The sequence below is a fragment of the Toxorhynchites rutilus genome, chromosome 2 (assembly GCF_029784135.1).
Source record: "Toxorhynchites rutilus septentrionalis strain SRP chromosome 2, ASM2978413v1, whole genome shotgun sequence".
Classification (NCBI taxonomy): Eukaryota; Metazoa; Arthropoda; class Insecta; order Diptera; family Culicidae; genus Toxorhynchites; species Toxorhynchites rutilus.
The window spans coordinates 166,801,475-166,818,734 of record NC_073745.1 but is presented as its reverse complement, the minus strand read 5'-3'; the positions used below and the strand labels follow the sequence as shown (position 1 = coordinate 166,818,734).

The 17,260-nt window shown below is 42.6% G+C and overlaps 1 protein-coding gene and 1 long non-coding RNA gene across 9 annotated transcripts in view; one reads left to right on the top strand and one right to left on the bottom strand.

The window, feature by feature from the left end:
• Positions 1–17,260, bottom strand: part of LOC129769002 (voltage-gated potassium channel subunit beta-2-like) — a 112,446-nt gene that overhangs the window by 76,564 nt on the left and 18,622 nt on the right. The gene's annotated exons all lie outside the window — the stretch shown is intronic.
• On the top strand, positions 15,657–16,811 carry LOC129769016 (uncharacterized). Of its 2 annotated transcripts, XR_008741786.1 has the most exons (4): positions 15,657–15,764; positions 15,915–15,965; positions 16,109–16,429; positions 16,499–16,811. It is a non-coding gene; the product is annotated as an uncharacterized LOC129769016 (long non-coding RNA). The 2 variants fall into 2 exon arrangements; XR_008741785.1 differs by lacking the exon at positions 15,657–15,764 and having other exon boundaries at positions 15,771–15,965.

Genomic DNA, 17,260 nt, shown 5'->3' with positions numbered 1-17,260 from the left:
ACTTCTAAAGGGTGTGTCACATCAAATTGCATCACGGAAAAAACGCTGTAGAAATTCGCCCAGTAGACCGATCCTTTTGTAAATTTTAGACAGTAAAATAAAAACTATTAAACAACTTTTGGCATTTTCTTTCTATTCATACTTCGAGCCCAAGCCCGTATGCTCGCACCTTCCTCTTTACCCCGCCCATAAGGTTCTGTACAACGTCAGGTTGTAGGTTTTTTTTTAACAGAAATCCATTTTCTCTTGAAGTCCGCCTCCGATTTGACAACTTTTGGGTTCTTCCGGAGGGCCTGCTTCATAATCGCCCAATATTTCTCTATTGGGCGAAGCTCCGGCGCGTTGGGCGGGTTCATTTCCTTTGGCACGAAGGTGACCCCGTTGGCTTCGTACCACTCCAACACGTCCTTTGAATAGTAGCACGAAACGAGATCCGGCCAGAAGATGGTCGGGCCCTCGTGCTGCTTCAATAGTGGTAGTAAGCGCTTCTGTAGGCACTCCTTAAGGTAAACCTGCCCGTTTACCGTGCCGGTCATCACGAAGGGGGCGCTCCGCTATCCGCAAGAGCAGATCGCTTGCCACACCATGTACTTTTTGGCAAACTTGGATAGTTTCTGCTTGCGAATCTCCTCCGGAACGCTGAATTTGTCCTCTGCGGAGAAGAACAACAGACCCGGCAGCTGACGAAAGTCCGCTTTGACGTAGGTTTCGTCGTCCATTACCAGGCAATGCGGCTTCGTCAGCATTTCGGTGTACAGCTTCCGGGCTCGCGTCTTCCCCACCATGTTTTGCCTTTCGTCGCGGTTAGGAGCCTTCTGAACCTTGTATGTACGCAGGCCCTCCCGCTGCTTGGTCCGCTGGACGAATGAACTTGACAAATTCAGCTTATTGGCGACATCCCGGACCGAACTTCTCGGATCACGTCTAAACTGCTTAACTACGCGCTTGTGATCTTTTTCACTGACGGAGCATCCATTTTTGCCGTTCTTCACCTTCCGGTCGATGGTTAGGTTCTCGAAGTATCGTTTTAGTACTCTACTGACCGTGGATTGGACGATTCCCAGCATCTTATCGATGTCCCAATGTGACAACTCCGGATTCTCGAAATGAGTGCACAGGATTACATTTTTCCAAATTTACGAAAAATTGACAGTGAAGCATGGCCAACGTGATCTATACACTCTTATCTGATTATAAGCGAAAGCTGAAGATATAATTCCTAAAAATAAAATTTCTACAGCGTTTTTTCCGTGATGCAATTTGATGTGACACACCCTTTATACAAATCCATGCTGAAACCTATTTGGCATTACGGCTGTCAACTATGGCAAACAGCTTCAGCAAGTAATATCGAAATCATCGAAAGAGTACAAAATAAACTGCTAAGACAAATTACTGGCGTCCCTTGGTACACCCGCAATAGTGTCATACATCGAGACTTAGGGATGGCGACGGTTAAAGAAGAGCTTCATAAAACGAGGTGGAAATATGCGGAAAAGGTGAAGAATCATCCAAATCCACTAGCAAGGCGACTCGGTCAACCTACGGTAACACGTCTGAAGAAAAAACCTTAATTATTTGAACGTGGTCAAACGTTAGTGTTGTGCTCCAGCACACATGTGAAATTTTAACTGTAAGAATTGACAACAAACGTAATACTTTATTATGTTAGAACTAAATGTATAACCAATTATTGTTATTTCCACATTATGGAAGATTCAATAAATGTATGTATGAAAAAAAAGAAAACATTAAAATATATAAATATATTATATAAACTTATAAAATATTATATAAACTTTTTCGCTTGAATGTAATTTTCAATTTCTAGAGGAACTGGCAGATTATTTTGCAGCAACGATCACTTCTTTCTGAATTCTTCTAGATAACCAGAAAACGAAAAGAGTTGCGCGCGTGTATATGTGTGTGGCGGCTGCTCCGATGCATCAAACGGAACCAATTTTCGATGTTGATACTTTCTTGGTCGCCTTTTCAGAGGCATTACTCTCCTCCTGATGAATTCTCTTCTGGCCTAAGGTTCACAAACAGGCTTTCGGTGACACCATTTATCAGCGCTTTCACGATAAACGAAGTTAGCTTCACCACAACAGCGACAATATGCTCCAATCGCTGTTCAATTATAACTAAGTGGATTTCCCTTCCGAAGAAAGACGAGAGCTTCGAATGGAAGTCTGGTTCCAGCCTCCCGACGATGTTGCACGACCGTAAAGTGCAACAGAAGATTAACAGGAAGACCGAGAATAAGGTGGTTTCATCGTTCCATATTGGACCGAGAGGTCGAAGCAACCAGCCAAACGATGAAAAAGTACCTGGGCAAAATGAAAATTTTTGTACGGAAGCATCAATCGAGGACGGCTCTGGCTAAGCAGCCCAGCAGGGGTGGCTGAAGGTGATTTTGGAAGATATCTTTCCGGTGAAGCACGACGTCGTTGTCATAATGGACAACGAGATCTACTTGAAGGTGAACGGCAACATTTGGCTGACGACCAGATACTTTACTTAGGGAATGTCCAAGCCACTGTTTTTTTTTTTCTTTCGGGACTTGCGGTTAACGGGGAGCTTTACAGTACTAAGTGCCTACCGGAAGTTGCAGTCTACATCAAAAAGTATCACACGAATGAAGATGTGGTCTGTGAGCCGGTTCTGGCCTTGACCAATTATGTCGAGAGATCACTGAAGTAGATTGAGCGGCTGAAGATAAACGTTCTACTGATGACCGCCAATGACCCCAGCTGCGACCGATAGAAAAATTTTGAGCGAACCTCAAATGGAGGATCGCCAAGGTCACGAAAGATAGATGACTTTTTTTCCATCGGCTGAGGTTTCTACCAAACTCCATTGAATTATCTTCTGTTTTTTTATCGCCATCCGAAATTAGTCCATTTTTAATACACACGTTATGCATAAATTGTCTTGATTATGATTGTTGATTATGTTGTGGGTTGTAACGAACGTTCCTGTACCGAAGTGAACTGTTGCTTCAACGCCACTGTCGCCAAGGAAAGCTGCTACGTTTAAGTGGTCCGGCTAGAGACTCTTCGAGGTCTTGCATCTACACTGATCACCACGGATTTCCGACCACGGCCACATAACCATCATTGGTTCCCGAAACTCAAACCGCACTTATCATCTCGCGTCCTAAATTGAGGCTACCGCTGCGACTCTTCGTGCCAAAGCCCATGACTTGCCTGAAATGCAAGTCAGTTGGTCACACAGCAGCTTACTGCGCCAACAAGGAGCGCTGTGCCACTTGCGGAGAGCAACATGTGGACAAATCCTGCAGTGCGATTGAGCAAAAGTGTCCATATTGCGGAGGAACTCCGCACGTGCTCTCGGCTTGTGAAACTTACAAGAGTCGCTGGGAGAAGCAGAAGCGCTCTTTAAAGGAACGCTCGAAGCGCACTTTTGCGGAAATTTTAAAGGGCGCTTCTCCATTGGCCCAACAGCAACAACCTTTAACCGCAAACAATGTCTTCGCTTCGCTGCCAGTTGACGAAATGGAAGCGGATACAGCTAACGAGGGCACACCGTACATCTTCCAAGGGAATCCCCGGCGCAAAAATGTGACCACTCCCAAAGTTCAAGTACAAGCCCCTCCGGTTATACCCTCTGTTAGCATGCCTAAAAAATCGAGTGCAGCGGACAAGCAAAATCAGGTTCCTCCTGGCTTCCGTGGGAATAATTCACCTTCGAACGACCCAGCACTCGAAGGAACATCAAAAACCCCAACTGTCCCTATTTTACCGTCAAGTTCAACTTCCCAATCGGGATTTATAAAGTTGACTGACCTTGTGGCTCAAATCTTCACATGCTTTAATGTTTCCGACTCCATCAGAACCATTGTCATATCAATGCTTCCAGTATTAAAGACAATTTTGCAACAATTGATGCAAACATGGCCCCTCCTTGCAATGATTATCTCTCTTGATGTCTAATTCAAATAGAGAGGTCGGAGATATCACTGTTTTACAGTGGAATTGTCGTAGTCTTATCCCTAAATTGGATACATTCAAATTTTTAATTCATAAGTTCAATTGTGATGTTTTTGCTCTGTCCGAAACTTGGCTTTCTTCGCGAGATGATCTCTCTTTCCACGATTTTAATATTATACGCTTGGACCGTGATGACAGATACGGAGGGGTGCTATTGGGGATCAATAAGTGCCACTCATTTTTTCGAATTGACCTTCCACCTATTGGAGGGATTGAAGCTGTTGCTTGTCATGCAAACATCAGAGGAAAAGACCTCTGTATTGTCAGCTTGTATTGGCCTCCGAGAGCTGCGGTTAGCCGCAAGCAACTTGTTGACATGTGCTCACTCCTTCCTGAGCCACGATTGATCTTGGGAGACTTCAACTCTCACGGAACTGCCTGGGGGGAACAGTACGACGACAATCGTTCACTGTTGATATATGATCTTTGTAACAGCTTCAATATGACACTTTTGAACACTGGGGAAACAACACGTGTACCTAAACCTCCTGCTAACCCAAGTGCTCTTGACCTCTCGCTTTGCTCGAATTCACTATCGTTAGATTGCAAGTGGAATGTAATCCAGGACCCCAACGGTAGTGATCACTTGCCAATCAAAATTTCCATCACCATTGGGTCGAATTCTTCTGAATCTATAAACATGGCATATGACCTTACAAGACACATTGACTGGAAAAAATATGCGGACGCGATTGCTCTAGCCATCAATTCCAGAGATGGTTTACCTCCATTGGAGGAGTATAACTTCCTTTCTCGTTTGATCTATGACAGCGCGGTTCGCGCTCAAACGAAACCCATCCCAGGTTCCACCATTTCCCGAAGGCCTCCCAATCTATGGTGGGATAGCCAATGTTCCAAGCTTTATGTAGAAAAATCGAATGCATTTAAAGCTTTTCGGAAACGTGGAACCCCTGAAAATTTTCAAACGTATTTAGCCCTTGAAGATCAATTTAAAAACTTAATCAAAGGGAAAAAACGTGCTTATTGGCGAAATTTCGTGGGAGGTTTGTCACGAGAAACGTCAATGAAAAAATTATGGAAAGTGGCTCGAAACATGAGAAATCGCTCTTCAACGAATGAAAGCGAAGAATATTCACATCGATGGATTTTTAATTTTGCACGGAAGGTTTGTCCTGATTCCGCTCCTGTGCAAAAAATTGTTCGAGATATACCACAAGATAGGTGCGATCTTGATTCCGAGTTTTCGATGGTAGAATTCTCTCTTGCTCTCCTTTCATGTAACAATTCTGCTCCGGGATCGGATAGAATTAAGTTCAACTTGCTGAAAAACCTCCCTGATGTGGCGAAACATCGCTTGTTGAATTTATTCAATCGGTTTCTGGAGAATAATATTGTTCCAGATGATTGGAGACAAGTACGAGTTATAGCTATTCAAAAACCCGGAAAACCCGCGTCCGACTTCAATTCGTACCGCCCAATAGCAATGCTGTCTTGTATACGGAAATTGTTGGAGAAAATGATCTTGTTTCGCCTTGATCGATGGGTTGAAACGAATGGCCTACTCTCAGATACACAATATGGGTTCCGCAGGGGCAAGGGGACGAATGATTGTCTTGCGTTGCTTTCTTCAGAAATTCAAATGGCTTACGCCGGAAAAAAACAAATGGCTTCAGTATTCTTGGACATAAAGGGGGCCTTTGATTCTGTTTCAATAGAGGTTTTGTCAGACAAATTACACTCTCGGGGTCTTCCGCCTCTATTGAATAATATTTTATATAACTTGCTTTGTGAGAAGCATTTGAACTTTTCTCACGGAGATTCGGCAGTAAGTCGGGTCTCTTACATGGGACTCCCCCAGGGCTCATGTTTAAGCCCCCTTTTGTACAACTTCTATGTAAGCGACATCGACAATTGCCTTACACAAAATTGCAGCCTAAGACAACTTGCAGATGATGGAGTGGTGTCTGTCGTAGGATCAAACGAATCCGACCTGCAAGGACCCTTACAAGATACTTTGAACAATTTTTCAACCTGGGCCATTGGGCTAGGGATCGAATTCTCCACGGAGAAAACAGAGATGGTGGTTTTTTCTAGGAAGCATAGACCAGCAAAACCAAAGCTTCAACTTTTGGGTAAACCGATCACTCATGCTATGTCATTCAAGTATCTTGGGGTCTGGTTCGACTCCAAATGTACTTGGGGGGCCCATATTAGGTATCTGAGTAAAAAATGTCAACAAAGAATAAACTTTCTCCGTACAATTACCGGCACCTGGTGGGGAGCCCATCCCGAAGATCTTATAATGTTGTATCGAACAACTATTCTCTCAGTGATGGAGTATGGCAGTTTCTGCTTTCAATCAGCTGCCAAAACACACCTCATTAAACTCGAGCGAATTCAGTATCTTTGTCTCCGTATCGCGTTGGGATGTATGCCCTCAACGCATACCATGAGTCTCGAGGTTTTGGCAGGCCTACTCCCACTAAAAGATCGCTTCAATTTATTATCTCTTCGGTTCTTCATCCGGTGTAAGGTCATGAACCCATTGGTGATCGGAAATTTTGAGCAGCTGATCGAGCTAAATTTTCACTCCGGATTCATGAGTTCATATCATGAATTCATCTCCATGCAGGTTGATCCTTCTTCGTATATTCCCAACCGTGTTTGTTTCCCTGACTACATCAATTCCTCTGTGCATTTTGATCTGTCCATGAAGCAAGATATCCATGGATATTCAGATTACCAACGATCGAGGATCGCTCCAACGATCTTCGATGAAAAGTATGGGGGTATCAATTGTGATAATATGTACTTTACTGATGGGTCCACTATAAACGAGTCCACAGGATTTGGAGTGTTCAACGAATTTTTTAGCACCTCACACAGTCTTCAGAATCCTTGCTCAGTGTATATTGCTGAATTGGCAGCAATTCATTGGGCGCTGGACAGCGTCGCCTCACGACCTGTTGAACACTATTACTTTGTAACGGATAGTCTTAGCTCTGTCGAAGCTATCCGTTCAGTGAGGCCGGAAAAGCACTCGCCGTACTTCCTTGAGAGAATACGAGAAAATTTGAGTGCTTTATCCAGACGCTGTTATGTCATTACCTTTGTGTGGGTCCCTTCTCATTGCTCAATTCCGGGTAATGAGAGGGCTGACTCATTAGCAAAGGTAGGTGCGATTGAAGGCGATATTTATCAGCGTCAAATCGCCTTCAATGAATTTTACTCTTTAGTCCGTAAAAATACCATCGCTAACTGGCAACGCAAATGGAACGAAGGTGAATTGGGCCGGTGGCTTCACTCGATTATCCCTAAGGTTAGCCTCAAACCATGGTTCAAAAGTCTGGACTTGAGTCGGGACTTTATTCGCACCTTCTCCCGACTCATGTCCAATCACTGTTCGTTAGACGCGCTACTCTTTCGTTTCAATCTGGCCGGCAGCAATATCTGCGTTTGTGGCCGAGGCTACCACGACATCGAACACGTTGTTTGGTCGTGTGAGGTGTATCTTGTTGCCAGATCGAATTTAGAGAACTCCCTTCGGGCTAGAGGAAGGCAGCCCAATGTGCCGGTGAGAGATGTGTTGGCTCGGTTAGACCTTGATTACATGTCCCAAATATATGTTTTCCTTAAATCTATCGATGTTCGTGTGTGATTATCCTTATATCCTTATACCCTCCATTTCTTCCTTTATGAGTAATTGGTCCGCTTGCTATAAACAGGAGAATGAAATGTAAATTCACAATAGATGTACGAATAGATTTAAGAATTGAGTGTGTGTGATTATCAACATTGTAATAATTTCCTTATACCCCATCCTTTTCCTGAGAAAAATATGTCACCCTTCTAATCTCGAGTTCACCGCGAGTAATCGGTTTCCCACATTACTAACCATAGATTTAAGAAAATTGTTCATATATATAGTTTTAAAAATATATTTAAGATTTCGGCTCCTTTAAACTTATGCAACTGAGCCTGTAAAAATAAACGAATTTATAAAAAAAAAAAAAAATCTCGCGTCCTTTCTTCACGGCTTTCACGACTCACGGCTTCGGCACTCCCCACAAAAGTGTACAATTTTTTCGAGCTGTGCGGTTTCTACCTCTCAAATCTCCTATCCTTCTCCCACTTCTAGACTATCCTTTTTTCCCGTGGGTGACGTATTTCCGTCAAAATTCGCAGGGAAGATTCAGTGGAAACGATTACATCGAAACACGAAACGATACAACTTCGATTTATTTATTTACCATCTTTGGTCACAGACCACACAGACTATTTAGACATTCTTAATTCTATCTTTAAAAACTAGTCTACTTATGTTGAAATCAAAAATATCGTGCACATCGTTAAAAAGCCTACAGCATCTATCTAGCGGATTGTTATATCCGTATGTAGTACGGTGCCCTTGAACTCTGAGAAAGGAAGTGCTTCGGAGTTGGCGTTTCGGAACGTGAATATTAATATTTTGCAGTATGCTGCCGCAGTCGATGTTGTTGCTTAGTACGTCGTAGATGAACAGCCTTTGCAGAAAACTACGCCGGCTCGACAGAGTTTGGAGTCCGATGAGCGCGCATCGATGTTCGTAAGGCGGTAGATTGTCGGGATTTGTCCATGGGAGCCGCCGTAATGCACTTCTTATAAAACGTTTCTGGATTTTTTCGATACGTGTTACGTGCACACTGTGATACGGGGCCCAGATCTGCACTCCATACTCTAATACGCTGCGAACCAGAGAACAGTACAGTGACTTCATGGCATGTACGTCGTCAAATTGCGCTGTATTTCTTCTCAGGAAGCCAAGCATGGAGTTTGCTTTAGTGACTGTCATCGATATGTGCTCGTTGAATCTCAATTTCCTGTCTAAAAGTAGCCCAAGGTCCTTGATAGAGCATACTCTCACAAGCGGTGACTCATTCATCGAATATTCGAACGTGACCGGTGTTCGACTTCGGCTGAAGGTGATGATTTTGCATTTGGCTGGGTTTGCCAACATTCCGTTCATCTTACACCACGATGACAAGCGTTCAATATCAGCTTGCAGAGCCAGGCAATCAACCGTCGTCTTGATAATGCGGTAGAGTTTTAGGTCATCTGCATACAAGAGCTTGCAGCAGCTTAGGTGGTCGCATACATCGTTTAAAAAAAGTATAAAGATGAGAGGACCAAGGTGACTACCCTGAGGAACCCCGGACGGTAGTTGAAACGCATTCGATGTGGCATCGTGAACCTTCACGAAAGCTTTCCTGGACGAAAGGTACGATTCTATCCAGCGAACAATCCACGAAGGAAGACCGAGGCGGCTCAGTTTTGTGATAGCGAGACCATGCGGAACTTTGTCGAACGCCTTGGAGAAATCGATATACACGGCATCAACTTGACGACGCTTCTCGATGGCACCAACCAGAGTGTTAGTGAAGGTCATCAGATTGGTAATGGTGGAGCGTTTCTTCATAAACCCGTGCTGAAATTCCGAGATTAACGATCGGACTGCCGTGTACAGCTTATCGTGTAGCAGTCTTTCCAGGACTTTCGCCAAACAGTCCAGTATCGAGATTGGACGGTAGTTTTCTACGCTGTGAATGTTTCCAGATTTGAAGATCGGGGTTATGGATGCTAGCTTCCATGACTCAGGAAAGACGCCGTCAAGAAGTGATCGATTGAAAATAAACTTCACAGGGATGGTCAATGATGCAGCACAATTCCTAATGAAGGAAGGTGGAATTCGATCCGGACCAGGACCTTTCGAGGCGTCAACAGAAGAGAGGGCTTTGAAAATATCGTCGTGGCTGAAGGTGATTTGCTGTAGACGAATATCAAAACTCGGCAAGTTATCGATGTATTCCTGCGGAGTCGGAGCCTGATCGACTTCGTAAACGGTTCGGAAGAATTCCGCAAAGAGATTAGCAGAGCTAGCAGCGTCAGAGGAGCTTTGACTACAGTATGTAACGTCCACTGGAATACGTGCAGAGCCTTTTCGGGAATTTACGAAATTCCAGAAAGATGATGGATTTATCTTGAAACTACTCTGCAAATTGTCAATGTACTGCCGAAAGCTAAGTTCATGTAAACCACTATACTCGGCTTCAGCCGACTGTACAGCAGTTTTATTAGCAGCTGTTTTGGAGCGGAAATAATGTTTCCGAGCTTTTCGCAGACGGTTACGCAGATTACGGAGTTCGGAATTCCACCATGGTTGTGTGAAATTTAGGGAAGGCTTACATCTTTTAACAGGAACGGTGTCTTGAATTATTTGATATATGTTGTCGTAGAAGGCAGAGACGGCTGCATCAGTGTCAGAGAGGTCAAGAAGCTCTGTCCAATTCAACGAGCCGATTCGCTCGTTGATAGCGTTAAAGTCACACCGTGCAAAGTCATACTCACTGCGAGCTGCTGGAACACCGGGCGGGCGGATCTGGCCAGGCGAATGGACGTCAAGTTTTAAAAGTAACGGCTTATGATGATCGTCGATTTTTAAAATAGCAGATGGTGGATCAAACTGCTCAATACCGTCTGAATCGCTAACGAATACCAGGTCAAGTAACTTGCCATTCACATTGACTAGATCGTTGATTTGCTTGAGTCCAACGGACAAAATGGACTCGACAAGAGCAAGTTCTTGTTCAGACGATGCATTGAGTGGCAACAGGCCGTTGATGTCTTCTTCGAAATTCCACACTAGATTTGGTAGGTTATAATCACCCACGACGATAGTTGAATCATGAGGCTTTGCCATATCTATAAGTTGTTGCACAGACTCGGCGTGTTTGGTATAAATATCCAGATGGCTGTTGGGACGAATATAGATGCAGCATAGGAAGAGCGATCGATGTAGAAGAACAATTTGTACGGCAATTTGTTCAAGGTTCTCACTGTCTAACAGATGCACAGATTTGCAATTAAGTCTGGGATTGACAGCAATCAAAACGCCGCCGCCGCGTTGAAATGAGCTGGTGCGAGAGTTCCGATCACAACGATAGATTGTATAGTTAGCTGCCAACTCGGTATTCGCAATGTCGGAATGAAGCCACGTTTCGGTGAAAATTACCACGTCGAAATCACAGGAGAGCAACGAGTGAAGCAAAGCGTTCGTTTTAGTACGTAAACCACGGACGTTTTGATAATAAATGGTCAAGAAATCACGAGTGCTGATTGAGGTTGGCAGAATTGTTACGTCGACGTTGCTCCCGGGTCGGCTATTGGCACAGGTTTCCAAAAATGCCGTGTGGAGGTGCCATTGTCCACGAATTCGCGAAATTCAATTCCTTGCGGCCAAGTAGAGGGGTCCATTGCCTTCATCTTCAGGTTTTGGTTGATTTCCAACTTAAACGACACAAACGTCAACGTGGTTGACGGTCGGCCCCTTGGAATAAGCGATTTTGCCACTACATCATCCGTCTGCAGACATTCCTTGGCGAGGTTTTGGATCTCCACTTCAGAAACTTCGGGTGAAATTTTCGAAAGATACAACCAAAATCTGTTATCTGATCTTTCTGTGGCTGCGATAGTTGCTCCGTTCGCCATCAAACCTGTACCACGAAACATTTTCGTTGGCCGTTCAGGTCGTTCGGGATCTTCGTCGCGGGCTCTTTTCGGTGTTGATCGATTGCCAAATTGAAAACGGTGAGGCAGGGGCGACAATACCGCTGGAGAAATTTTATTGAAGCCTCCTTGTATCTCCACTCTCAGCTCGGCAATCAAGCTGTCTTTTATCTCCGTCTTCAGATTATCGACAACCTTTTGGTACACATCGTTCAGTTCCTTGGTGGCAGCATTCATCGATGTTATCGTGTTCTTAAAGCGTGCGTTTGCCATGATGTCGCGACATCCTTTACACATCCAGAAAATAGCGGGATTTCCAGAGATTTCCTTGTATAATGTATCCGTTATTCTGGCGCATTTAAAATGGAAAGACGCTTTACAGAAACCACCACAGACAACTTCAGCAGATGTCATGTTTGATGCGCAACTATTGCAGATTTCCATTTTACGGAGGAGCAAACAAACTGGCAGCACTGTAATACTTCTCGAAAAACACCACCTGGGCGCACGTATAGATGTCAGATGGTAATCAAAACACACAATAGGCAACGGAACGGGACGACGAAATAGAAAGAAACTATTCGCTCTGAGCAATACGCACACTAACTCACGATTGGTATGTTTACGTTTTGCGCTTGGATGACGATGAGGGTGATAACTGCCGCGATGCGGAAAAACTGATGATGATGGATGTATGTGCGAGCTGCTTGTGAGTCTGTTTCGGAATCCGGAGTGAGAAGATGAGCAGCAGCGGGATAAATATATTATCAGATTGATACAGATGAATTTTTATGACAGTGGAAATTGATGATGAGATGATGAACGGATGATGAGCTAATGTTTTTATTTCGGTGGGCGGCACGGGGCGACAGTGTTGCAAAAAACAGTACAGGTGGAGAGCGGCGAGGTGGGAGGCTTTTGATATGGGGCAATGGCGACGGGCAGTTTATTTCGACCACACTCCAGCCAGCTCGGAAAAATATGATTTTTCACTTATCCTACCTGACTGGAATATTGCGATTTTTCGTAGGCGGTTTATTCGAGTCGTAGCGGATGAGCAGATGCAGCGCTGAGCGATGGTAGATGAGGAATTTCGATGAAACAACAATAAATAAACGGAACGATAGGAGAACACGACTCAATAGCACGGCAGTGATGCCAAACCTTCCTTGTCGAAATACAGATAGCACTAGTCTAAACTGACCAGACGTCCCGCGTTACGCGGGAAAGTCCCGCATTTCAACAAAATGTCCCGCGTAAGATTCCGTCCCGCGAAACGTCCCGCATTTGGCAAAAGAAACGAAAATGTCCCGCGATATTAATATATTTCAATATCACAATTTGGTCATGTTGATTCTCTTAAATGGATGAACCTCAAAAAAACTTTTATTTGGCAGACTGTACAAGAGCGCGTCTAATGCATCCAAAGATTAATAAGTTGAGCTGGTTTCATCGCACCGACATTGGGCTTTTTATTTAGAGAGTGTCAACTGGAAGCGACAGCAACAAAATTGGAAAATGATTTTTATGAAAGTCCCCTATTGATCCGCAGGGACCAACGTGAGTCAGACGAAAAATTCATTTTTGGTCCCCTAGCTCGGTCAGGGCATAACGTTTTAAATAAGCCGGAAGAACTAGTGTACACTCGACAGGAAGAGGCAGAGTTGTTTGATGAAGTATCGTAAATGAAGCGCTGGGCGGTCTTACGGAAGTTGGCGGGAACCTGAACCATGGCCGATGAAAATATGTATATCGGCGTGTTATTTTACCTCTTCGTGGCTTTGGTGGTCGTCCGTCTCTCTATTTTGGCCATTCGCCCAAAAATTTTCTATCGGACGCAGCTGGGGAATGTTGGGAAGGTTGGTGGTCTTCGCGACAATGTTTATCTCCAGCCGATCCATCCTCCAGTGATCTTTTGGCATAATGTGCTGATCCCAGGCTCGGCATAAAGACCACATCACCTTCCCAACTCCGGCAAGCACTTCGTACTATATATCTCCCCGTTCACCATATGACTCGAAAAAAGAGCGGCTTGGACATTCCCTTCACTTATGTCAGAGAAGGACCTTCTTCGAGAACTTGATATGAATGATATATTCGACGCCATTGCTTACCTGGGGAACATAAAGTACCCGGTCCCCTGCCATTCATTGAATTCTAGCATTAAGTACGTCTCGTCTTTCATTATGAGTACGAAAAGAAGTTTTTCACTTCTATCGCCGGAAAGATGTTTTTCACTAGCACCTCAAGCTACTCCTTCTGGATGATTGCCTGCTGCTCAGATACGCCGGTCTCGTCTGACGTTTCCGCATAAAAATGTCCATTTTGGCCAGATTTTTCTCCACCGTTTGGCCGGTTGCATCGATCTCCCGGCTTAAGGAGCGGCAAATAGATGATATTGTAAATACCAGATCGGCTATATCTGGCGGACCCAAAGGATGTCCAACTCCTTCGCTGTGGAGTGGAGCTTGCAGTATGGAAATATCAAGTTGCTTGACAGTGCTCTTGCTGCGAATCAACATATTTGAATCATTTTTGTTGTAGACTTAATAAACGTAAAAGTGGGACCAGAATGCCGCGCTTTGCGTCGCGTTGCGACAATTGGGCTTTGACACTTCATTTTAAATATGCGTGTTTCCATTCACAATAATGCGTTGCCTCATCAGCATCGTTGTACTAAACGCTAACATTTGTTCTAAACTGCTTGCGCCGGATTCGCGATGACAGTGGCATGGTGTCGACGTCTGGTGGCAACTTCAAATTAGGGCCATAATTTGGGTCCCAAACTCGTTAGTGTAATCTCTATCAGGTTAGAAGACACGAAGCCGGTTTTTAAATTCTAAAATTTGAATGAAAATTTTCACATCATATTATTTGATTACTTGAAGCACGTGTTTCTGACTTTCATTGAATCATATGGCTAAACAATTCCAACATTGTTGCTGAACTTTTTCATCGTAATATAGAGTTGTCTTCATAAACAATTTTCGTATGAGACTTTTTCACCACCTGCAAACAAAAATGTTTTTCATTTAAATAGTATACTAGTTTGATATGGAAAAGCTAATTTTCATTCATAATTTTAATTTTGAAAACGTGTTCATTCAGACTGAAAATCAGCTATTCTTAAACGCTCCCCTAAACTAGTAAACGAAGCTCAATGCCGCCGTTTTTGATTACATGAAAAATGGTGACACGAATGCTAGATTGTGACTGCAAATCAACAGACTGCGTCGGGCGAATGTTTTAGTACAAAACGCAAGCGATGACAGCTGATGAGAAGCAACGCACAACGCGGCATTCTGTTTCCACCTTAAGATTTGAAGAAAATTTGTTCCTGTAAATTATCTTTCATCGCCATCCGAAATTAGTCCATTTTTTTGAATGCATACGTTAACACCAATGTACTGGAAAAAAGGTAATAAAGATGGTGGTTTTTCGAGCGACATAGCATGCGCTGCAATAACTATTTCTCAAATAGTGACGTCAGTCGTTGTGTTTATATTCGATTGCCTACACAAATCCATGTGATAATGCTATTTTCAGTATGTGTTTTATCAATGGAAAACATACGTTTCATTGAAGTTCCCGCTGATTATGAATATAATGTGGCAGCATGCAGTGGATATTTGTGAAATTACGTTGAAAAATGCGAATAAAAGTGATATTTCAGCAAAACATTTAGCCATAGAAACAAACGAACTTTCATTAGTTTTACCATACTATATTGATATTATTATGGCTCTCAGTGTCAGTGTGTGTGATGTGGGAAAATAGTGTTCAATTAAGCAGCATTTCACCGGAAATGTTAATGGTTCCGAGGACTAAGAATACAACTGCTCTCTGGACCTTTTTACCATATAAATAATGGAAATAAGTAACAATAGAATTGCCATCTGTTAAAAAACAAACCGTTGCAAGATTTCATGAGAATCATCAATTTCATGAGATCATCATGAAACCGTGAGTATTTTGACCATTGTTTTGTTTCTTTCATATACATTCCATAGAGAACGCAAATAATTACGACACGAAATTTTGCATGCGAATACAAGTATACTCCGCCTACTGCTTCACCTCGATATGTACGTCATTGCGTTAACACTAAAATCGATGAAAAATGAATTGGAATTTTCGAGCATTCCATTAGGTAATTTGAAGAAAATTTTAGAATTTGAATCGTGCTTGCCACACTGGAGAAATAGTTTAGTAAAAGCAGCTACCAAATCTTTAGTAGCAAAAACATTGGTAAAATATACACATTTTTTGTAAATATTACTAAAATTGGGTAAAAAAGATGTCAGATGCAATGAATGTTCCTACCAGGAATTCGTATATTTTACTTCATACCATTAGTAAGTTTGTTTTTATTGTCATACCTAACAACTGTGATGTGAGCACTTTGCAATCGCCATTTGCAAAGCCATTTGGAGACGAAGCGATTTGGAGGTAAGCACTTTGTTTTTATTGAATTCAATTATGTATTCATCTCCCCCGAGAATTTGTTTTCATATTTTCGGCGGGGAAAATATCACAAGAAATTTTGATCCATATTAACATAATTGACCTAATACCATTTTTTTCTTTTTTAGTTACCCTTAAAATTATATGCAGTACAATCATTCATATAACATAAATAAATCGGAGATAAGTATTCGTTTTTTTTACATCATTACATCAGTCACCTCGGTCGGGAAACTATTTTCATATTCCCGCCAAGGATAAACATAAGTTATATTCTATACATTACAACACTATTGACCTTTTTCCTTGTCTTTACAGCTGGCATGATCCCAGACTCGTAATACTTGCTATCCGAATACCATCCGAGCTATGGGATTGAAGGTAACGGCGAGTTTGTCGCTAAGATTGGAATCTTTCTTCAACACATCATCGACCGTAAAAAAATTAAGGTGAACATCCATAGTTTGTTGCATATTTAATATCATTAACATATGTATTAACATATCTTTTCTTCATAGGGACACGAGAGAACAAAATACGGATGAAACGTGCTAATTCTACCGTCACTCTGCTAATCAGCTGCTAGTCAGCTGATGCAAATCAGAGCAATGCAGCAGGAAGAGGAACGGGAACTTGCTCGGGAACTTGCTTTGGAAATGCTCATGAAATTGAGGTGGTTGAGGCTGCGATTAAAATTTGCCTCTTGTACGCAGTTTATAGAATGATTCCAACGAGAATTATTGATGTTGTTTATAGAATGAGTTATTAGTATAATGTATTCTAAGTATGTAGAATTAAACGCAATCAAATACATTTTTTTTTAAATTAAAAACAATTATTAAAAAATATTGTCATTATCCATGATCCCTCTCACAAATATGAAGCAAAATTTTCACTGTTATTGTAACAATGTTGGACCAACAATTTGTAGTTTGTTTGACATATGTGCCTACCATTCTTTTTTTGTAACATGTACCAATGATTAGTAGGGTAGAAAATGACTAGAGAATTGGTAACATGTACCAAAAAATTCGTCATATTTACTAAATTTTCCTCTCAGTGCAGGCGTAAATGCTCTGATTCAGCGAGTGGTTTTCGGGCGTAAACAAAATCTAAACCAACGAAAAATCGCAACTGAGTGCCGATACTCAGAAAGAAATAATACTGATCAGTTTAGACTCGCTAAACTATGGTTTATGTTCACATAACGTATATACATAATGTTTTGTTCTTTGTGTCCCGCGTTAGACCTCTGACCATCTGGTCACTTTACACTAGTC